Here is a 24,694-nt window from a genome sequence, read left to right as displayed (position 1 = left end):
ATCAATCCAACATTATAGACTATTCACCCCTCAGATAAAGTAGGATAGAGGAAGAGTTTTCATACCAAGAAATTACAATTTCCAACTCAAGAGGTTACAAAACAAAGGGAAAGGGCATGGATTCTCTCTCTGCATGCTAAGCTGGCGTGGATCTAAAAGAACATCCTAGGACATGCAAATGTCCCCGAGCATCATATTTTCTGGATAAAGGGTACTGTTTCTATATGTGCAGTGCTTGTTTTCCTTCCAGATGGCTCATCCAGTGACTAATTTCAGTTACAGTAGGAAACAACACTAAATTCACAGCTCGTTGGGGCTCTACCCCAAAGTAACAAGGCCTCACACAGTTTAAGCCTCACCAATGACACGAAAAGATCTGGATACTCAGCATGACAAATGAAGAGAAAAGACAAAACAAAACAAAAACATGGTAAGTGAATTATAAATTGTAAACATTCTTTGAACTATGTGTACAGATATTGTAAAAACTGACCTTATGTGTATGTATGCTAGCTGCCACCATTTGCAATAGAAAACAACCAACAGAGTAGAGAAGATGGAAAGACGAGTAAGGGTATGGACAATGGGTACAAAGCCAGCATGAACCAGTTTTTTGGCCAAACACAGCCCGTTATCATTTCTATTTGGTTCAGTGACATAGAAGGTGATATCTGGAGCCAGGAGGCCAACTTTCAAAAGACAAAAGCCATCACAGAAACGGTAAGGGAAATGTGAATGTGCTTTTAACTATGCACAGTCTTTTCACAAGTAAGCTATCACAGGAGTCACTAAAAGATTACATTTCTAAAATAGACTAGCGGGTTCTATGTATGACGCTATTTGCTTTATTCTGATTTGTTTTTATGTTTGCCTGAACAACAAAAATTAATCTGATGTTGAATATTGAATGCAATGACATGCATAAGTAAAGACACATATAAATGAAAGAATGAGGTTGAAACATTGTACATGCTGGCCTGTAGAATGGCAGCAAGGTCCTGATCAGTTTTATTTCACTTCCCCTGGTCAGGCAAAACTGGAACACTCAATAAGCAGAGCAGTAGCTCAAGGCTGGAACTGCCACAAAATGCAAGGCAACTAAGAAGCAGACACATTGCTTAACAGCATGGTTATTAGTGAAATTCACATTAAGGAGACTAATATACCACTCAATATTACAGTTTTGATGTTGGTGGTAAAAAGAGATCTTATATTAGCATATGTATTTTGTTTTTAGACCCCCAGAGAACAAGGAGATTTACTTATAAAATCTCTATTCATTTCAATAAATTATTCATGAATTTTAATCAGTTAGCAAATGAACAAGTAATTGTTTTGGAGCAATGCTAATATTCTTCATAACTTAATATGCTACTAGACCCAGAGGTGTGGTGCAGATAAATCCCAAATGTACACTAGGTATCAAGTGAAGCATGCAACCCTCCCAGTACAGGATAAACTCTGCCAACATTCCCAATTAGCTTTCCATTAATGACTTCCATTCCTTATTCTTGATCCAAAATATGATGAGCGAATCCCAATTATCTATTCAGCCTGCTTTACTTGTTCAGTATCTGAAAAAAAAAAGTTTAAATGTCTTGAAATCAAGCAAACCACTATGAAAGGATATTCTCTCACTCAATTATTCCCATTAAAATAGTTCTTTAAAAATATATGCCAGTTATCAAAATTCAGTCAATCGATATAATGCAAACTCAGAAACAGAAGCCAGAAAGCCAGAAAATGTCAGCAACAGAGTAAATGTCAAAGCAAAAGACACTTCTATATCCATCTTTTAAACAAGATAAATTAAGTTCCTTTCAATCCTACTGTTTCCCCATTGCTTTATCTCTTTGTCAGGGAGATATTATTAGAACAAGCCCTAGGTTGGCAGTCCCACTATAGAATTTGGTGCTATGATATGTTGGTGTCTTCTGACTGCTGTGAAAGACTACCACAACCTCAATGTACTTAATAAAACACATCCTCTAACAGTGCTTGAAACCAGAAAACTGAAATTGGTATGAGCAGAGAGGAGAGAAACAGGCAGGAAGCCCGACTTCCTTGCTTCTCTGTTCTGCATATGGCTCTCCAGCCACAATCCTGCAATCCCTCCTAGGCTGTGACTTACCCCTTATGCACTTCCACTCAGTGCTACGTAATGTCTCCCTCTGTCAGTTTCGGTGACCATTTCAATTCTTTAATATAACCACATATACAGAAACTGCTTTACCACTGGCAAGTCCCATGCCTTTAGAAGATACTAAGTCTAGGAAACATTTTTGAGTTGGCTATAAACATGCGAAGTGGCTTCTCTCTCCTGGGAAAGTGGTCCCCTCTGCTACTCGCTATTGGCTAAGAAGGTTGCGAATGGACATTTCTCCATTATGGGAGAAAAATTTATAGCTATGTTGGGAGTGGTGGGAATTACAAAAGGTTATTTAAGCTACATCAACATATTTTAACTATTTTATTGCTTGCAAATAAAATGAAGCCAGAGTTGATGCTTCTAAAGGACTACTAGAATCACTGCGAAATATTTTATATGGAGACTTTTTTTTTCTTCTTTCCTAGCATTTGGTGAAACGAAATGATTGTTTCAAATTCAATTTGATTTACTTCCTTTCTGGACTGTTAATCAAGTTCTGATTTTTGTTTAATGATAGATTCACTAGGCTCTGTTTCTTCAAGGTACCTCTCTGTAGCCTACTGGAGGGACATGGCACAGAGAAACTGAGAAAAAAAAAAGTCCCCTATGTCCCACATTTATGAGCTCGTTTTTGAGTTCCTTACAATAAATAGACTTAAATAATTTGCAATTGTATGTCAATGGGATACCAACACAATAGTGTCACCCTGATAAAACAGAGAACCTTTGCACTCCCTAACAAATGGGAGGTGGCTCACTCACGATTACAATAGTTTTCTGTGGGCACTAACTATCATGTATGTGACAATAGAATAAGTCTCAGTGGATGTGGAGAGGATGAAGTAAGCACTGCAGAGTCTCCCTCCTCCTCCTCCACCCAGGCCACCACCGCTGCCACCGCCGCCCTCCCGACTCCTCCTGCCGCGCTCCGCGCAGAACTCCGGAAAACCAGAGGCTCGCTGGGATAGGTGTGTTTACAAAACACGGAACGGTGTCTCATCTTACTTCTTATTTTTAACGACTTATTTATTTTTATTTTCTGTTCATTGGTACTTTGGCTGCATGTGTGTCTGGGGGAAGGGGCTGGGATCCCCTGAATCTGGAGTTACAGAGAGCTTTGAACTGCCATGTGGGAGCTGGGATTTGAATCTGGATCCTCATGAGGAAGAGCCTTGCTGTTAACTGTTGAGCCTTCTCGCCAGCCCCCAGCCATGAGTTCTCGCCAGCCCCCAGCCTTGAGTTCTCGCCAGCCCCCAGCCTTGAGTTCTCCCTAGCCTCCAGTCGTGAGTTAATACACAGTGCTGTTTCATTTACTGCTGTTGACTGACACATGACTTCCCAGGGCTGATAAAATCAATAGGCAATCAAATACTTCTCTATTTATGCTTTTGTCCACTGTCTTGTATTGTTACCAGTAGGAGCAATGTTGGCAGCAAAGTTTACATATTTGCTTTCATACAAATTAACTGATAATATTTACGTGATGTGAATTCTTAATCTTAAGTTAAGCAATTTTTATATTAAAATCTCATTTAAACTTTGTCAGCTCAAGTGGCATATACACTTTCAAGCTACGTCACTCAACTAACTCATCTACTTTATACACAAAGACAGTGAAGGACCAGAACGATCGTGCTTGGGTAGGCCAAACCTAGAGCCCCTATACCACTGACCACAGGACTCTCAAAGAGAACACTTGCAACTACTGTGGTCTCCATGAAAAGTAGATATTTATTTGGAGATCTGGGTAGAGTATGGCTACCCTGGGACTCAGGTTAGCTGCTTAATCCTTCTGAGAGTCCTGAAGCACACTAATATGATTTATAATTGTAATGACACATGCAAAAAGAAATGCTTGTGTCTCTACTTATGTAGTGGCTTACAATTCCAATACTGCAAGCCTAGCCACTTATTCACACAGGCTAGTTCACCTCCAAAAAAAAAAAAAAAAAAAAAAAAAAAAACCACAGAGAAATGAACATTTGTGTATATTCACATGCACACATGCACACACGCACACATGCACACACGCACACACGCACACACGCACACACGCACACATGCACACACGCACACACGCACACATGCACACATGCACACATGCACACATGCACACATGCACAGTCCCCGACAAGTGAACAGATGATGCTTTCTGGAAAGCAATCTTTTAACATACTTGAGTAAGGAAAGGTGTACGGAAAAAAAATTAAAAGAATTTCATTCACATCTAGAATTTTATTATAATGTTGTTTAAATTTTTTTTCTAGAACATCACTTGAGCATGGTAAGCCTCTTTGACAATACTGCATTAAGACTGAAGAATGAAAGTATGAAAAAGCTACTATTCTGGTTAATTTTATATCAACTTGAGACATGCTAAAGTCAACTGAAGAGGGGGTACCTCAATTGAGAAGAAACCTCCACACAGAACATTTTCTTAATGAGTCGGTTCAGCCCATTGTGGATGGTACTGTTCCTGGTCTGTTGGTTCTGGGTTCTATAAAAAAGCAGACTGAGCAAGCCATGGGAAGCAAGCCAGTAAGCTGCACCTCCCACAGCCTCCTGCTCCACAGGATCCTGTCCTGACATCCTTTGGTGAAGAACTGTGACAAGAAAGTGTCAAATAAACCCCTTCTTCCTCAGAATGCTTTTGATCATGGCGTTTCTTCACAGTGACAATAACTATGCCAAGATAGCCACTGTTCAGAGACCAAGGATATATCTCAGAGTGCTTTCCAGCATACACAAAGCCCTGGATTAAAGCCCCAGTATAAGATAAATCCAGGTATGGTAGTGTATGCATTATATTCCAAAATTTGGGACATTGAGTCAAGAAGAGAGAGAGTTCAAAGTTAACTATATCTAAATAGTGAGTCTGAGGGACGGCTGGGCTATTATAAAAGCTTTCTTGTGCCCATGCATACACAGAGAGAGAAAGAGAGAAAGAGAGGAATGGGGAGAGAAAGAACGTCATTAATTTTCATTTTTAAATGAAACTGGTTTTGCCCAAGAGGAAAACCTAACCCGTATCAGGAGATGGAAATTTTCAAGTGGTCAACACCGGTGGCAGGGTTCAGTGAAACCAGCATGATCAACTTTTGTCTTTCATTTCCATAATGCAATGAACAGTGATTGATCTATAAAGCAGTGTCTTCCTTGAATTTCTAGTATTTCTTGCAGTGAACTAAAAACTCCAAACTGCTGTTATGGGTGAATGGCCAGCTAGCCAAGCGCTGATGATGAAGCTTTCAATGCAACCACAAGGAAAGCAATTATTGAACACGCTTTACCTGTTCTTTGAAGAGTATGCACACTGGCCTTTAGTGGAGGATTCCACATGAAAACATGGGGATTCCCATTTTATTACATTCATTTTCTGAGGCTGAAATTAAGTCCTTAGAAAGTAAGATTTACTACTTCTTACTCTGAACCAAATAGCTGGGCAATTGCTCTGACATTGATATACAGCACCTTCAAAATGTTACTATTTAATTAAAGGAGTTAGTTGACCAGAGCAAAAGAACACTTTCTAAGCAATTGCTTAGCGACCAAGTGGCAACCCATGATTTATCTTGCTCGTAAAAAATAAATAAATAGATAGATAGATAGATAGATATGCTGAAACATATGTAACAACAATAGTTTTTTTGTTTTTGAGTCAAAGCTGACCCATTGGAAAGTTTTTTCAATAGCATTTTCATTGAAAAATATCCTGTGAGGTAATCTTAATGTATGTAATGATATAATTCTTAATATACTATAAATCAGGACAGATACAAAAGAGCATAATTATAGTAACACTCAGAGTGTGTTTGTATATACATTAAATATAGCAATATATTATATCATTATATGTCAGATGTAATGGTATAATGCTTATTAATATGAGACATAATGTAGTTCAGCTTAGGAAAAAATTATTAGATGAAATTTCCACTCTCAATATTAAGTAGTATTTCTCCACCTCAATTCACAACGTGATGTGTATTCATACTTGGAATAATCCGATCTCTCACCTCCACACCATGGCTGTTTCCTGCAGCCTGAAGTACTAAAATAGGAAGGATCACTTTGGTGACGAACGTGCCAATTTTGCATACAGAAATTTCTATCCAGTGTATTACTATGGCGTTTTAGTCCCTATGATTTGAAAACACTGCTGCAATCACTTTATTACCTCCTTGATATAAAAACCACAGAGCAGAGTGGTCCTTCAGACCTGTCAGTAAAAACTGAAAACGAGGATAGGTTTATATATAAGGTATAGGTAGAAATGAGGATATATAAAGTTTATTACACTGTGATACAAATATGTTTCTGAATACCATTTTGACCTTAAATTACTCGCATTCATATTTACTGCCCACACAGTGAACTGGCTCAAAAGTTTAAAGTATTTTAAGAATTTAACAATTTTACTAGATATTTTCTCAATAAGGAAACATTATAATAAAATTATAGATGCTTTTAGATGAGTCATGAGGTGATAAATACGGAAGGGTTCTCTTATGTTCGTTTAATTCCTCATTTTAGCTTTGTCAGAGCTCACTGTTCACAGCATTTCAAGGGAAGAACATCCAGGTGGTTCCAAGAATAACAATCAACTCAATAGTAAAAGTAGAAAAGCCATCAACTCCAACGCTTAGTTCCCAGGAGTCTAGAGACATAAAGAGGTCCCCAGATCACACTCTCATCAGTCACCTTTATGAGGGAAGAATGAGATATATGGCGGAGGATGCGGTGAACTGCAGCAATTGCAATAAATGTCCCAGCAGCCTGTTCCGTATACCTGGGTCATACAGTTCAGGCCTTCACTCCGTTCTCCATGAAGACAAAAGATTTGGAGTGCAAGAGTACCGCTCGCATTCATCTTAGGATGATACATATTAACAAAACGGCTGGATCTACTAAATTCATTTTAGTCTTACAATAACATTGTGATTTCTTTACTGTGTCATATGTATAAATACATTTAATTTTATATGCACATGTGATACATTTGTAAGAGGAAATATTATTGGTGGGGATTTTGAATATTCTGTATGGAAATAAAAGAGAAAGAAAGAAAGAAAGACAGAAAGAAAGTAAGAAAGAAAGAGAAGGAGGAAGAGAAGGAGAGAGAGAGAGAGAGAGAGAGAGAGAGAGAGAGAGAGAGAGAGAGAGAGAGAGAGAAAGGTTTTATAAAAAAAAAAAAAGCAGTTTGTCATTTTGTTCCTGTGTCTAAGAACTCTATGGTATTGAATCACTGTAATAAAACATGTTAAACATATGTTCATGATAAATACATCATTTGTGCTCACTTCAAAATAATTAAATATGATGGATGAGGTTTTCATGCTAAGGGAGCCTTTCACAGATGGCTCCCAAGCCCAACCCCAGTGTTATCACTCAGATTAACAATGGAGGAGGCCATACTAATGACAGTGGGTTCCAGAAAGTCATATACAATTCAAGGACTTACTTGTCCCAACACTGACATAATTAGACTTATACTTTCACACAACTTAGAAGAGTACAAGACAGATTCTTTCTAGGGAAAGAGGGAACAGCCATGTCCGTCTAATCAACACATGACAGACTTAGATGTTTTTATGAAAAATAATTCAAATGATGGATTGACGCTAACTGAACAAGACCTTAAACTAAGAGGGGCCTGCATATTGTCTCTCCAAGAGACTAGATTTTACGAAAATACTGGTAACTCTGAAGCAGTCAAAATCTAAGAGCATTTTCACATTTAAAAAAAGATAAATCAATTCATTAAAAAATTAAGTAGTGGAATAAATTGCATTGTTGGTTTACTGGGTCAAACATAATTTTGCAAAAACTTTCAATATAAAGTCACCAGAAAGAATCAACCAGCAAAAGCAAATGTAATATGCTATGACAATAAAATAACAAGACAAGAACCCTGAATTCCTCTTTTTTTAAAAAAAAACAAGCAAACAATCTGTTCTGGACTAACACGGGAGATGATTTTTAGTGAGATAAAAATATAGCTGATAGGGCCATTAATTCAAAGTAAACTATTGCTAATAACAACTCCTTAAGTATCAGCAAAAATGATCGGTGATGAGATGAAAGATTCCTATGCATTTCTACTTAAAATTTCCCCAAGTAGGAGAAAAGAGTTTAATAGTAACCTGGAGAGTGTGTAGATATGAGCATGAAGACATTGAACGGTATCACAGAATCACAGCTCTGTGTGATCACGACGTAATAACTGTTTTAGTCATTGTTATGGTGTAGATGTGGTGTGTCTATTAGGGATTCACATGTCAGAGGTACGGCACTTGGTATAGCAATGCGAGCAAGGCTATGGGACATATTAGAGGTAGCATCTACTGGAAAGTTCATTAGAAACAGAGGTCACTGTCCTCTAAGTGACATGTCCACTTGAGTTAATTCACATTTAATACCAGAAATACACACACACACACACACACACACACACACACACACACACACACTTTCCTATCAGGTCATGTTATCTCTTCCCATTTGCATATGAAACTCTCAGTATGTCATCTTGATGATAAACAGTTTCTTTGCATACTGTAGAACATGCATGCTTGTCTTTCAGCTTCCCAAACTGTGAGCTAAACCAACCTCTTTCTTACTTAGCCTCCAGTAGGTCACTTTAACAAAGGAAAACAAACTAAGACCATCATCTTAATCTATGACTCTATGAACTTCTTCAGAACCAAAAAGACCTATATTGCCAAAAGTCAAGATGCCACCCAAAATAAAAGCACTAGACATGGTTATATAATTAAAAGGAATCAGTAGATATACAGGAATAATTATAGACCACTGGATAAAGCAACATTTTTTGTTGACATTTTAAAGATGTTTAGTCATGTGAAAAGCTATTGGATCAAGGACATTTTACACTAATGTGACAAGTCAGGCAGCCAAAGACCTTTTATTTTCAGTTCCTTCACAACCTCCCCTAACACCCCCGGAAGTCGGCAACATAATGGGATGCTGATGTTAAAAGAACTGAAATAACATTAATAATTGGACCTTCTATGGTCCATAAGAGGAAACAAACTTCTAGTTAAAGAAAGCTTTCTAGAATGCAGACTTAAAGCTGAAGGGTGTGCTATTCCTTCGTGCCAGCCATTTCCAGATAAGACAAATTCAAAGTCTGCTTTGATAGACATCATGGAATTTAAACTATGAGCTTGAAGTAACTACTAGTCCACATTAGTCATATTTTCTGAAACGCCAGGTTCCATATCATGTTAAATGTTTATCTCCATCAACTCAAGATTCTCTGAAGAAAAAAATACATTTCATAACAAGTAAAAATATCTTAATATTTTCATGGGCACCAAAGAAATATCCAGTACTTCCATCAATAAATATAGGATGAATAAAGAGTTAAGGAAGGAAGCATACTGTTTATACAGGATGAGGGAGGAAGCCTACTATGTATATAGGATGAGAAAGGAAGCACACTGTGTACAAAGGAGGAAGAGGGGACTAAAGTGGGTTTCCTTGGAATCTTTCTTCTTGCATTTTAGTACAATGACATTCATATTTGATAAAGGTCATGACGTTTCCATACTATAAATGAAGGACACCCTTTCCTCATATAAAGTCCCAGGTTTTTTTTTTTTTTTTTTTTTTGATACATACATTCCTGCATCTGTATTTTGTGTTGACGTGGTAAGGTTAACTTTGGACATGTTAGGACAACAAGCTCGCACACCAGTCATGTTGGATTACAAGAAAGCTTGATAGTTTGTTCAAAGACACTAACTCGGGGCTAGAAAGTTCTAGTCCTCTCTAGAAAGTTATTTTTGTTTTTTAAATATAACTGAAAACCACAATAAAGGGATAAATCTCTTTATTTTATTTTTCCTGAACTTGTCAAGTTAGTGGCAAAGACATCAGCAGTCATGAATGGTGCTCTCAGGATTACAGTTAGGAGATGTTCAAATTACAAAACTGTACTGGCGTGGGAGTGAGTATGCTAGTTTTTGTGTTTACTCCACTATTAAAAACAACAGAAAGAAAGCAAAAAAGGCATTCAACAGCATTATCACTGGAGACTGATGGAACCCTCAAATTCTTCCTTAGTTCTGCAATTAGGAAACCAGGATTGTGGAAGCTCTCTAAGCCTCAGTGACCTCGATCTTACCTTAGATAGACAAAGGGTGAAAAGAGAGACTGAGGTCAGACACCTCTCCTCCTACCACGGAAATCTGGAATGCTTCTTGCAGCTCTAAGACTAACTATGTCACATTTATAATTAATGGGGAAAGATATCATAGCCTAAGTGCCAGGAATGTGCAGGCTGAAGTTGCCAGATGTCTTTAATCTGCAGAAGTCTAAATCACTTTAAGCTATGCACTCTAAGACTTCCCAGGACAGGTCCAAAGTGCCAGCGCGCTCAAGGAAAGCATCCCCCAGGGACTTCCAAATTTGTGCCACACAGAAACTGTGTCACATTATAGAACAGGTAGATTCATAACATCAACATCTGTAGTGTTTAAATGTATACCAGTGCGTAGAATGTAACATCAAGAATGCCAAGGGAAATAACAGTGGTAGTGGGAGTCTATTATATTATCTTTCAAAGGAAATGACAAACAATACAGTCTGAGATTTTGCCATAACTTGTGGAGCAAAACCAAGGAGAGAGCTTTTTAATATTAATATTAAATTAATTTTAACAAAATTAAGAATAAGTCAGATGAATGTTGTTATCAATTAAGGACTATGACTTCAGAAAGAGGATGAGTTCATTTTTTCCTCACCATCGGGCAAGTTCTAAAACAAAAGAATTCCAGCATAAGGAATGACCATAGGTTCATAATTTTCATAAACTATATTTGTACTGCTTTCCCCCTACACTGAAATAGAGACCACAAGGCTTCAGCTTCCTAGAATGGAGGCCAAATGAAGTCTTTATCGGGGCACGTGAGTATACAAAAGTGTACACCGAGTACACATGTACATGAGTGCACATAGCTTGAGGAGCAGGTGCTTGAGTTTCGGTCTGGATGTGGGGAGCAGGTATACGAGTCACTGTGTTCTCTGAAATGCCTTCTACTTGGTTCAGAGAAGACATGACTATGTTCCAGTTCCTTTATAAAGAATAAAGGATACAAAAATTGTAGCCCTTCATTGTAAAATTACCTGGGAGGGCAATACAAAACTGAGGACAATCCTCAAATAATCAAGTATAGAGATCATAAAGTGATAAAAATAAAATCTGCATAATTAAATTTGGGGGGGGAGCAGAGTATAAGAAGGCTGATTCATGTTTATTGAATCTTGCATAAAAATATTTTCTTAATACCTACAGGTGAGTTTAGATAATTCTTGTAGAATTGTATGTAATTATGATGAAAGTAAAAAAGGTAACAAGATAACTATGCTGACCAAGACCTGGGACACAGTCTGGAGCTAGGTCCTAAGGCATATGAATCAAGTCTATTTATCAGATCCAGGTTCCTTAAGGATAAAGAAAATTAAACTTTTGTTATTGAAGTGGAAAAACAGCATACAGGACACATCAAATATATTCTTCATTGACATTTTAAATGCTATCCCCAAAGTCCCTTATACTCTCCCCTCACCCTGTTCCTGCTCCCCACCCACCCACTCCTGCTGCCTGGCCCTGGCATTCCCCTATACTGGGGCATAGAATCTTTGCAAGACCATGGGGCCTCTCCTCCCATTGATGGCCGACTAGGCCATCCTCTGCTACATATGCAACTAGAGACACAAGCTCTGGGAGGTACTGGTTAGTTCATATTTCTGTTCATCCTATAGGGCTGCAGACCCCTTAAGCTCCTTGGATACTTTAATCGGCCATCACTGGGAATAGAGGCCCCTTGGTCTTGCAAACTTTATATGACCCAGCACAAGGCAAGGCCTGGGCCAAGTAGTGGGAGTGGGTGGGTAGGGGAGCAGAGGTGGGGGGGAGGGGTATAGGAAACTTTCGGGATAGCATTTGAAATGTAAATAAAGAAAATAATAATAAAAAAAGTGAAAAAAAAAGAAAACACACACAAACACAAAAAATCAAATTTCCAGATAACATTTAAGCTACTATGGTTTAATAATTCAACCCTAAACAGCTTCCCTTAGATGGAGGTAAATGAAGAAAAAAACAAGTTGTTTACAAATGATTTGAACATTTATGAAGAAAAGCCAGATTGCAGAGGGAGGGGTGGTGGGAGGAAAAGGGATCAAATAGGACAGAGTGTGGAAAAAAAAAAAATAACACAAGACAATTTGAAGATGAACTGGTCCAGGCCTACTGGGGTGGCCCTACTGGTTATGTATTTTATCTGTTTAATTATCGACCACAATGCTAATAAGGCAGATAAAATACATATATGTTAATATATGTTATCACTGTTTAAAAGCATTAGATCAAATCAATGAATAAATTAAGAGTGATTTTGAATGGAGAATCTTGTAAGTCTATGTTTGTGTATGTGCACAGGTATGTATGCAGATACTAGTAGTGGACAGTGGCTGACATCCATGTCGCCTTTCACTTTATTTTTTGATACAGCGTCTTTCTATTGAATCTGAAGGTTGGGCTATGGTGGCTGCCAGCAAGCCATGGAGGTCCCCTTCTCTGTTTCCCAAGCAGATGACCTGCAGCAATGTTCAGGTTTTATATGGTACCACATATAAAGGGAGAGCACTCTCCACAATAATTCACATGCCCAGCCCCAAGAAGGTTTACTGTTTGTGGTAAAGCAAGTATTTGCTACTTAAAAGAAATTAAATAGGAGAGATGGAATGAAAGCAAGGTGGTATTAAAAATCAATTCTATTTTAATTTGATATGTATATGTTTCTTTTTTCTTTACTTTTCTAAGAATCACAGTAAACACACGTCTGGCATTAGAGCACATTGTCACCTCTCTGTGGAAAGTTGGGCGCTGCTGATAATAAACGGATTAGTCAAGACAATTTTGTTGAATTCGTCCCTGTTCCAAAACCATCTCGCCAGGGCACCAGAAACAGCAAAATACTGTGTTCTCACTCTAAAAATAAGAATATCAACATTAAAAGCTTGGACTCCTGCATGAACATGATGCCAACACACAGTAGATTTTTTTTCAATCTATGAGCGAGTGTCGGTAAGCACCACAAGACCAGCTTCATATAACACCGGAGGCAGAAGATAAAAGGTCAGTGATAGATTACACAATGCATTTTTTATGAGATAAATTCAATTATAATTGCTATGACTATTCCAGCCACAATTTAGACATAGAGTCCAATTATCCATTTCATTTTCATTTATACCTCATGGACTAGATCATTTATCATGTTTCATGATAATAATCATAAGACACATGGAAAAGTGATTTCTGCAGGTAACAAATTACCTACCATATTAGCATAGCTTACAAGTTCCTGTCAACATCTACTATGCAAAAATATGAGGTAATTAAATTTACAGTGAGCAGGGGTGCTTGACATGCAGCTTGCCTCCTTCACAGCTGTCAGAAACCTGTGTTGTTAAATGCAGCCAACCTGTTTGGTTGCAAATCAGGAATCATTATGACCCAGAATTCCAATAGGTACAGTCTGCTGGGCTCAAGATGCTGAGATGTATCTTTCATCATTTGGTATTATTACTTCTTGCCACCGAACCATCCATCATGAGTGGGGAGACGGGTTGGAATGATAGTCCTGGACCCTCACATTACTGCTCCTTGAACTCTGTCTCATCCATCTTCTGCATCATCCCTGATTCACAGCTAAGTATCCGCTTATGGCTGCAAAAACAAGTGTGAACCAGTAATGCCTTTAACCTCTAGTGCCTCTCTAATAGTAATTGATTTCTCTTTATCAGGGAGCCACTGTTCAGAACAGACTACTCATGGCTGCTGATGCTGAAAGACGATTTTCAAAAGGATTGATGCACAGAATTTCAATAGTGATAAGGGAATGCACTTTCCTATGACAGGCTCCCGCATACCATTAGTGTTTCTATGTGAATATTTATCCACCAAACCCAGAAACAGATGCACAGATGCCCAGTATGCCTGTGTGTAAGATATGTGCTGTTCCAACAAGAAAATTATTTCTCACTATTTCAAATATGTTTGAAAAACATCAAAAATTCAAAGTGACCTAAAATTCTGAAATTCCAAATCCTGTTTATCAGTAAGAGAATCATAGACAAGCTTAAAGCAATCTTCATCAAGCTGAGGAAAAACTGCTGCATAAAACACACCCTCATCCATCCATTCTGTCTCTCTCCACAGATTGCTAGAACCTTCAAAAGTGATGCTGGGTTACATGGTGAATGATGTACAATAAACTATTCCAGACTGAAGCCTTTAATTCAGCTCCATCTGAATGTTGTTATAAAAGTTTAATAAATCAAAATGATCAAAATGTTCCCAGTGGCAGGTGGGGATTCGGTTTCCAATTCAAATTCTCTTTAATATATGGCTTCCCTGACACGGTGCATTTCTGCCATCCATATTGAATTCCAAACACCTCGCTTTTCATCATTACCATGCATCAACCACCCTGGCCATGGTATCTATTTCTCAGCAATCCAGTGCAAAACACAGAAATGTCAAGCCTAGTGGGAGTTTTAACACAGGAAAATTATGACAGGTAGAAACTCTTTATCTTTCCATAAGTAAATATTTTCACACCATCTGCTGAATAGAATGACATTCTTTGAGGAAATAGAAATGCTTTGGGAGAAAAGTGCAGGAAGGAAAAATCTCACTACATCCTGCTGTTAACCAAAAACCAAAACAAAAGAAAAGAAAACGAAAACAAACGCAAAGTATTGTTATCAGCAGAAGTCAAACACTGCAGAACAGACAGAATGGTAAAGCAATTACAGAATTTGGCTTGTTTTTGTGAAGGAGAATGTTGTGAGTTTTTGTTTTTGTTTGTTTTTTGTTTTATAATTAACCAGGAAAAAGATTTCACTTAACATTTTCCCCTGTTTTTCTTTTACAAGGTATTTCTAGGTGACTCTGCCTAGCAAGAGACCCACAATCTAGACCGGGCCAATTTAAAATATATGATGGTCCAGTCTCTCGAACAAGTAATAGGATTAGAGGCCTATGCCAAAACATCTACCCCATTGGCAGCTTTCGACTGTCCAGGAAGTTCACCTGAAAGGTTGAGAAATGCAAGCTTAAACATTATTTACATGTGTTTGTATATGCAGCGAAGGTTATGGATAAAAGTATCCTTACTAACTCTATCAGTCTGCTTTTATTTATAAAATTACACTTAACTCTGTTGAGGTTCAGTCTATTGTTAAGCATTGTAATGCTAAGTTCTATACCAGAAGGTCAAGGCCTACAGGGTCTTCATCACCTTTACTTACTGGTCATGTTTGCAAGCTTTTGTTGTGCAAACTTTGTTCCTTGATTTAATACAATTGGTTAAATAAAATTGGCTACAGCCAATTACTGGAGGGATTAGAGGCTTGTGGGTTTGGAGTGACCTGATGGGAGGAGGAGAGATCAGAGGAGATGGAGAAGTAACTAAAGTCAGGGAGGAAGCTACCTAGGGGAGAGGAACCATGAGCAAATGGCCAGGAGAAACGGCAAGTGTCTGGAGGGCACCATTGGGTGGCCAGGAGAAACAGCAAGTTTCTGGAGGGCACCATTGGGGCGGCAGCCAGTTAGAAGAGCAGATCAGGGGTGACCCACCAGGAATTGTCAAAGCCAAATAAACTAACCATAGTCTGATTCTCAGTTATTTGTAAGCTAGTCAGAGATAAGCATAAATTGTTTATACAACAAACTAAATATATGTGCAGTTACTGTGAGCTTTCACAATGTACAATTTTCTAATAACATGAGCGAAATTCAGACTTTTATTCAGCACTCACTGAATTTACCTTGTAAGACTCTTATTCAGTACCTTGTAATTAGTCTGCAATTAGCCCACAAAGCCTTTAAACCTGAATGCGTTCCTTACAACCAAAGTGGATGCTTACAATAAAGTCATCATCCACTTGCTCAAGGAAGCCCTGGTACTTCCTAACTCCAAAGCAAACCAAAGTCACACTGAGATCGAACAGAAACGTAAACGTTTATCTGCGTTAATGGGCTGAAGGCTTGTTTTCAATTGTTGGTCAACCAAACATTTCGCAGAAAAGACAAAAACGCATCTGTACTAACTCAGAAAGGAAACGGCTTTCCACAGTGTCATGAAAACCAACAGGCTAGGACGGATGAACTTATGATAGTATGCAAATACACGGTTCGCTTGGCTCTCCTGGTTAGGTTTGTAGCAGTCCCCAATGTGTTTCTGTTTTCTGTGTTTCTGGGCTTCATTAAAGGTCATATGTACATTACCCAACTTTTAAGACGATACAAGCATTTCAACTGACAATTTACATTAATTCAAAACAAAATACAAAAGGTGATCCATGGGTCTGGAGTAATAGGCAAAGTTGCCTTTATTGATTCTCATGAGAACAATTATTGGAGAATGTAGAGGAGACACAGTAAGGACAACCATTGAAATACAACAGCACCACAGCAGTGAAATCACTGTGTGAATGCCTCAATTGTGAATTCTCTCTATGCCATCATTGACTGACTTCAGTTTGTCAGCTACAGGGCTTCTGTTTTGTTTTGTTAAGTGGGGGAAGTATTTTTTTCTCATACAATTATAAATTTTACCAAAGTTTTAGTCAAAATAGACACCAACCAAACTCCCCAAAGACTGACTTTAAAGAGATCTGGCCAGCGGCTCCCAGATAAGCATTGTCTCTAGCTTCACACAAGAGAATCACCCGCAGAAAGAACTTGCAGGTGCCTTTTGGGAGAGGATTCATGCTGCATTTTAATTTTTGAAATGAACTTAGAGAAAGTAAATAAAATGACGATGACAATTCAGGCAAAACGTGTTTTTCATTCTGTCATTTTGGAGAGTAGCCATCAAGAGAAACCAGTAATGCTGTCAGGAACAATGGTATAGAGAAGTGGGTGAAGAGTTTAGGTTATATAAGTTCTAAATAGTAAGAAGAGTGGATTTAAAAACCAATTACCTTTCAAAGAACAAAGATCCTATTATAATTTTTAATTTTTTTTTAATTAGGAAAGGCATTCCTCCAACTGGTTATAAGAGCTATAAACATCTATTTCTGTTTTCTGATTATATAAAACTGCAGTATTTGACGTAAGAATACTCTTTTGCTCATTTGGAATTAAGGTGGATGCCAGGCATCTTGGACAATGGACCACCTGAATCAGAAGTAGGTACCAGGAAAGAGAGGAGACAGTTTGCTTTATCATCTTCAAGGGTACAGTAGCAAAGCAAAAAAATTTAACAATGGAACTTTTAAAATTCCTCTAAACTTAAAGCACTTGGTTTCTGCTGACTGCATAGCCTTTCCTACTTTTCTAAGGTCATTGAAAAGAAGAAAAATTAATATGTAGGGTATCAGTATGTTCTACAAGGTTCATTATATTTCAGATTTTATACAATGTAGATGTTTAAATGGAAACCTCCAAAAAAAAATCTTTAGGCTTCCTGCCCAGTTGACTAGTTTTTACAATAGAATTAAAGAAAAAGATCTTCAAGTCACCGTTAGAAAAAAAGATCCTTATATGAATTCACAAGTTTGACAGCTACGATATGAAAACTGGTTAAAAATCAATACTGTGTAGCATTAAGCAGGCTGCTGATGGTCTGGAGCTACAAACTCCATGGCCTTTAAACCACCAGCTAGCAAAAGTATTAGTACAGTAAGTCATTCTTTCCATTACCCAGATTCCTTTGCTGTTAATAGAAAAAAAATAAAATATTCAGAAGTGATTTTTTTTTTTAGCTAGTCTACACAGAGAGATGATAGAACCAGAAAAAGAATATTGGACAAAATGAGATTCATTTTTCTGGTGAAAACTTTTTGAGCCAAACTTACAAGAAGCTCCACTGCCTGAGTTACTATCTCTCTGAATGGAATGAATAGAAGCCTTGGAATCCACTGCTTATGCTCTCGAGCCCTAAGACAGAATTTCTTTCCTGGTCCACTGGACAGTCCAAATGGCTCCCAACATCCAGCTAAGCTCTCTGTCCCCCAATAAAATTTCTTAGTTTTTTAATATTTATTTATTTTATATGTATTTAGATTTATTTTAGATGCATTAGTGTCTTGCCAGCATGTGTGTCTGAATACCACTTGTGTGACCAGTGCTAACAGGTCAGAAGAGAGACCTTTTCAGATCGCCTGGGATCTGAGGATTATGAGATCATGGATTGTGGGGATCAAATGTTTGAATGACACAATGTAGGTGTGGAAAATGAACCAACGTTGTCTACAAGAGCAACAAGTGTTGTTAACCACTATATCATCTTTCCAGACCCCTAAACTTATTTTATTACATTTTAAATATTAGCATACAAAGCAAGTCTTACTGTGACCTTTTCATTTTAAGGAAACCTTTGTTTTTCTTATGCCTCTCCTGCAATATTCCATTTTTTTTTATCCCCATAGGGTGGGACCAGAGACCTTTTGATGATGTGGGTAAGCAAGGATCATTTGACTGGAAGGTAAGGTGATCTTATAATACAATCCCAAATCACTGATATCAGATTAAAAGCAGTGAAGAATCGAAATCATTAGTGATTGGATCAAACAACTTGGAAGCTTTCTTCTGCATCCTGTAGTCAACAATGCCAGAACTGTGTCATGTGCTTTACGTTGTCTAATAATGTTGAGTACCATTATCAAGCACACAATTTCAAACATCAGCAATAAATGAGTAGAATACAAATACTTAATGAATCTGGATAAATGAAACTGAGAATCTCCCTAATCATAGCTACAGTTGACTTATTCACTAAGAATATATAAATGTATTAACTGAATATGTTTCATTCCCAGGGCATGTTACAATAGCTAATAAGAGACTGCAAGATTTAAAAGCCAAACCATTGACACTTTAAAACAAACAAACAAAAATTGTGATTAATAAAATTTTAAAGCTAAAATGTATCAAGTGTGACAGTGAACGTCTTGTAACCCATCACTTAGGATTTGGGAGCTGGAGAACCAAGAAGGAGTTCAAGAATAGCCTGAGATACATGAGACTTTCCCAAAGTAATACCAAAAAAAAAGTAAAATGTAGACATATATCATAAAATTTTGAAGTGCTAAATGTGAAAAATCTTTCACTAAATGGGAGGTTGGTAGTTATTTTGGACAGATGGAAACTAATCTGTGATTTTGATGGCCAAAAAAAAAAAAAAAAGTTGACAGATGAGACAGCAAAGGAGCAAAGCAACCAACACATGAAGTCATCTATAACACTTTGGATGCGGGCTGCTGAACACCTCTCCGCAGGCAGTACTCCTCAAATGTGCAGTGTTGCTGAACAAAAATGTCTCCTCTTAGTCTCAGATGTGCACAAACTTCTTTCCTGCCATGGACTGGCCTCAGTCGGCCCCTTAACCCGCAGGAGAATCAGGGTCCCGGTAATCAGGTGGGCAAGAAGTCGATGTGGTGACAAGCAGACGTGATTTCTCAAATCGAACATCAGACTTATAAGTGACTTTTACACAAAACGAAGGAATGCATACATAAAAGCTAACAGGAACCAACTGGGATAAAATCAATGTTAACAACTAGGATCAAAAGCAGCCCCACCTAAGGTCAATTTACTCTTAGAAGCCAGGGCCAAGGGTTTCATGCCCACATCATAGTTCCAATTCTTGTCTATTGTATAATCCACCTTCCCCTTAGGCCATTGTAAATTCCTGTGTATGGGATTGACTGAGCTATTGTTCTAAGTATTTACTTTAGTTCCTTCTTAGACCACAACCTTCCTTCTCCCTTGGCTATTGTAAATTCCTGTGTATGGGAGTGATTGGTGCTGTTGTTCTAAGTATACTTTGTAGACTAGCTCTGAGATTTCTAGCTCTATTCCAGTAAATTGTAATGCCTGATTTCTTTCACTGCCTCTCTGGCTTTTCATTTGAATGCATAACATTCTTCAAGAATTAAAGCTGAGGCTCAATGATATTGGAAATGATATAGGATATTGGAACACTGATGGAGGCTAATCTAACTTAGCTATATGTCAAAATCCATCCTTAGAGGCACTTACCGTAAAACAGTATTGAAGGAAAGCACACAGATCCGTTCACCTACTAAAGCAAGGACAGATTTAGAGCAATCATTCTACAAGATGTCAAGGTTCCAGGAGACTGAGTTTCCATGAAACTTGTTGCCTCGAAACTGCATCCAAGCTTTTGGGCCTGTCATGCAGTCACCACTGGGGTGGGTGTGGCACTTTCCCACTAAGGATGGACTTCTGGGAGCAGAAGATGTTGTCATAGCTCAAAAGGATCCAGAAGCAGCACTAGAGTTATGACAAAGTAAATTCTATTCACCGTACAGCTCTGACATTCCCATGGCTCTGGGAAGAGAGATCAATACTCCTCCACATGAGGATTTTGCAGTAAAAATTTCACTCTTAGCAAATAAGGAATAAAAAAGGCCGTAAGCATGGCCTGTCACTTCCAGTTTAAGAGAAAATGCACTAATAAAGTCTTACCCATGGGTCATGTTTGACAACAGGCAACACTATGCCAACTCTCATTAAAGACTATTCATATCACTGCCCCCAAAATTTCCTTTAAAATTACCATCTTTTGTGTCCATGTAGCAGGACATCAGTTTTAAACATGCCATTGAGAGATAGGACCTGTCATCCATGCTAATTTTACCCATTGTTTTAGTACCAGGACAACTGACATCTAGGTAGATGGTTCTGGTTAGTGATCAGATTAACTGATGCCTAGGGAGATGGTTTGGTTTGCAATATTTATTTGGCATTAGCTGGACAAACAAGAAAATGTACTCCTCTATATTGGTTCTTAAATAAAAAGAAGATTATCACTAACAATGATTAGAGACAGATCCCATAATATGTTGAAAATAATTAAAACTGTCAAAAGTATCAAAATGGATACTGATAATTTTAGCAAAAGTCTCCCTAGCTAAGACATGCAAAGCCCTATGACACACTCATAACTCAATATCATTGATATCAAATTAAAAGCAGCAAAGAACCTAAATCATTAGTGACCAGATCAAACAAATTGGGTAATAAGTAAAAGTTCTTTTTATGAAAAAAATAAATAAATTTTATGTGGAATACACGAATTGTTTTAAACGATATTAAAACAAGATAATTATCATGAACTAAGGAAAACTGGGCCTTGGGAAAAATGGTAGAAATACACTTGTAAATTAAGCAACAGATTCTTAGGCAAATGGATGTATCTAGAGTATAACATCCTGCGTGAGGTAACACAATCAGAAAAGAACACACATGATATGCACTCACCGAAAAGTGAATATTAGCCCAGAAACTTTGAATGCCCAAGACACTATTTGCAAAACTCATGAAACTCAAGAAGAAGGAAGACCAAAGTATGGATACTTCATTCCTTCTTCAAAGGGGTAACAAAATACCCATGGAAGGAGTTACAGAGACAAAGTTCGGAGCTGAGACTGAAGGAAGGACCATCCAGAGACTGCTCCACACGGGGATCCATCCCATAAACAACCACCAAACCCAGACACTATTGCATATACCAATAAGATTTTGCTGACAGGACCCTGATATAGCTGTCTCCTGTGAGGCTATGCCAGTGCCTGGCAAATACAGAAGTGGATGCTCACAGTCATCTATAGGATGGAACACAGGGTCCCCAATGAAAGAGCTGAAGGGGCCTGTAGCCCTATAGGAGGAACAACAATATGAACTAACCAGTACCCCCCAGAGCTCGTGTCTCTAGCTGCATATGTAGCAGAGGATGGTCTAGATGGCCATCAGTGGGAGGAAAGGCCCTTGGTCTTGCTAAGATTTTGTGCCCCAGTATAGGGGAATGTCAGGGCCAGAAAATTGGAGTGGGTAGGTTGGGGAGCACAGGGAATGGGGGAGGGTATAGGGGATTTTCAGAGAGGAAACTAGGAAAGGGGATAGCATTTGAAATGTAAATGAAGAAAACATCCAATTAAAAAGAAAAAAGACAAAAACCAATTAAGCAACAGGGAAGAGTGGTAGGACTCAGTCCATAATTGCATGAAAATAATGACTAGTGCATCCTAGGTTTGACATATAGCACTGCCAAAAAACCAAACGAAGGGGAAAAAAAAAAGAATACTATAAGTAGAGAAAATGTAGTTACAACCAATTAGCAGTTTTTAAGAAATGGGCAACAGTTTCCATGAACAGGTATGGCATATCAGTATAAATGACATAAGTAAAACTATCACCTGCCTTATAGTAAGGTATATACAGCATGGGCCCCTCCTGAAGTGTAGATTGCCCTTTTTGTTTTCATTGTACAGCCAGTACTATAAAATTTGTTTTGAGTTTTATAACATTATAGCACTTTACATAAGGCTGTGTTTGTACTTGTGTAGAGTGAAAGGACTGTGTTGAATAAAACCTAGGATTAGAATGCAAAAAAATAAAATAAAATAAACAAAAAAAAGAAAAGTGTATGTGCACATGTGCCCATATTTTGCTAGTTACAGTCAAACTTTGAAGATACAGAGAAGGTGCATCAATTATTTTGCTGGTTACAGGATACCTCGAAGATGCTGATTAGGTGCACCAATGACAGACCTATGTCCCTGTAAACACAGCATGTGAAATACTTAAAGAATGCCAAAGCACAACTGTGCCTTCTGAGTTAGACTTATATGAAAGAGACAGCAATGGTGTTCTATACCTTAATGCAGTTCGATGAATTAGACCCATGTGGGAGGGGCTGAAATGGGGTTGACACAAATGAGGCAGCACTCATCAACTGGAACAGATAGCATATGATCATTCTGAGCCAGGTTGTAAGGTAGTATCATATTTTCTTGCTCTTTAATAATGGGGTCTATAGGTTTATGAACTTGCACAGGTGATATGAGATAGTGTAGTTACAAGTCATGTTCCATTGACGATAAAGCTGTATTCATCATACACTGATCAACTTTTGTTTTATTTTTAATGAACTAATGTGAATGTCAGAGAAACCTGACATGGGAAAGAATGAAGTCATCATGAAGAGAGAGGAAATGTGGGCACGTACTCTGACTCCATATAGTATTATATTATTGTGGTTCTGGGATTATTATCAACTAACCTGAATTTTAATTCCCTTCCCTCTATAATTATTAAAGAATAACCTATGAGAATCAAGTACATCTTTAATGTTTCTAACAATAATTATTCAGTATCAAACATTATAAAATAAATCAATGGGAGAAGAAAATATCTCATGTTTCTTTTCAGCCCCTGGGTCATACTGTGATTTCTGCCTCTTACTATTTCTGGTTTTTCTTTTCTTTTCTTCTCTAAATATTCATTTATTTATATTTTTATTCTCGAGTGATTTTGTATCTGTGGGAGGGTATTTGTATATGAATGTGGTTGCCCAAGGAGGTCAGACAAAAGGGATTGGATTCCCTGGAGCTCCAATTATAGGTGTTTGTAAACTACCTGGTGTGGGTGCTGAGTACTGAACTCCTGTCCTCTGAAAGAGCTGTATGCTCCCATGGCCATGTGATCTCTCCAGCTCCCTGTTTGTATCTCTCACCCAATGTCTTCCTCTATCTATGTGAGTCTTTAGAACTTTCCTCTCATCCTGCATTCCCCTCACTCGGAGAAGACTCCTTCACAAATGGTTCTCCTGTTACAATTGCAGAGACCATTTTCCATTAGATTGGCCAAATGTTACACAATTTCTCATTATTTTCATATGTGTCAGTGTTGACTGTCTGATATCTGATTTAATGAAGGTACTTTACTTCTAAATTTTCATAAAATTAAAATTCATTCCTTCTCTCACTTCACTTCAGCCTAATTGTCACCTCCTTAAAGACACTATAAAGCCACTTTCACTGAAAGAGCAACTGTCATCAAATGTACCACAATCCTGTCCATGTTCATGCAAGACTCCTAAAATAGTCACTGTCAAAGACCATACTGAAAGGATCCTTGTATTCTCTCTTTACTGCATTCCTGCAATCTAAATCACTAAGATAAAATAAGGACTTGTAAATTTTTAATAAAGGTAATATATACCCTGTCCTAGCCTATATTTTCCCTGCATTCACAACAGATACACCTAATATGAAAACTCTCATGATTTCCAATAACTTTAGCTTCTAAAAATAAAAGGAAAAACTCATTCTAACTTCCTAAGATTTGAAAAAGGACCAGAATTAGTGAGCATATGGGGATAGGATTAGTATTGATAATGTTTACAAGTCTACGTGAAATAGAGTATTTACTATGACCTTATTGTCAAACATCTCTTGGAATAAGGCCTATATTAGTGCCTACAAAATTCCATTAATAGCAAAGGACAGCTCTTTTTTTGTTTGCTTTTTTTTTGTTTTTTGTTTTTGTTGTTGTTTGTTTGTTTTTGGTTTTTTCGAGACAGGGTTTCTCTGTGTAGCCCTGGCTGTCCTGGAACTCACTCTGTAGACCAGGCTGGCCTCGAACTCAGAAATCCGCTTGCCTCTGCCTCCCGAGTGCTGGGATTAAAGGCGTGC

The 24,694-nt window shown here is 37.8% G+C and overlaps 1 protein-coding gene across 17 annotated transcripts in view; it reads right to left on the bottom strand.

Annotated features, from left to right (window-relative positions):
• The window catches only part of Ptprk (protein tyrosine phosphatase receptor type K), a 514,155-nt gene that overhangs the window by 208,058 nt on the left and 281,403 nt on the right, over positions 1-24,694 (bottom strand). The window lies entirely within an intron of this gene.

This window comes from Mus pahari, chromosome 21 (assembly GCF_900095145.1).
Source record: "Mus pahari chromosome 21, PAHARI_EIJ_v1.1, whole genome shotgun sequence".
Classification (NCBI taxonomy): Eukaryota; Metazoa; Chordata; class Mammalia; order Rodentia; family Muridae; genus Mus; species Mus pahari.
This window is presented reverse-complemented; position numbering and strand designations above follow the sequence as displayed.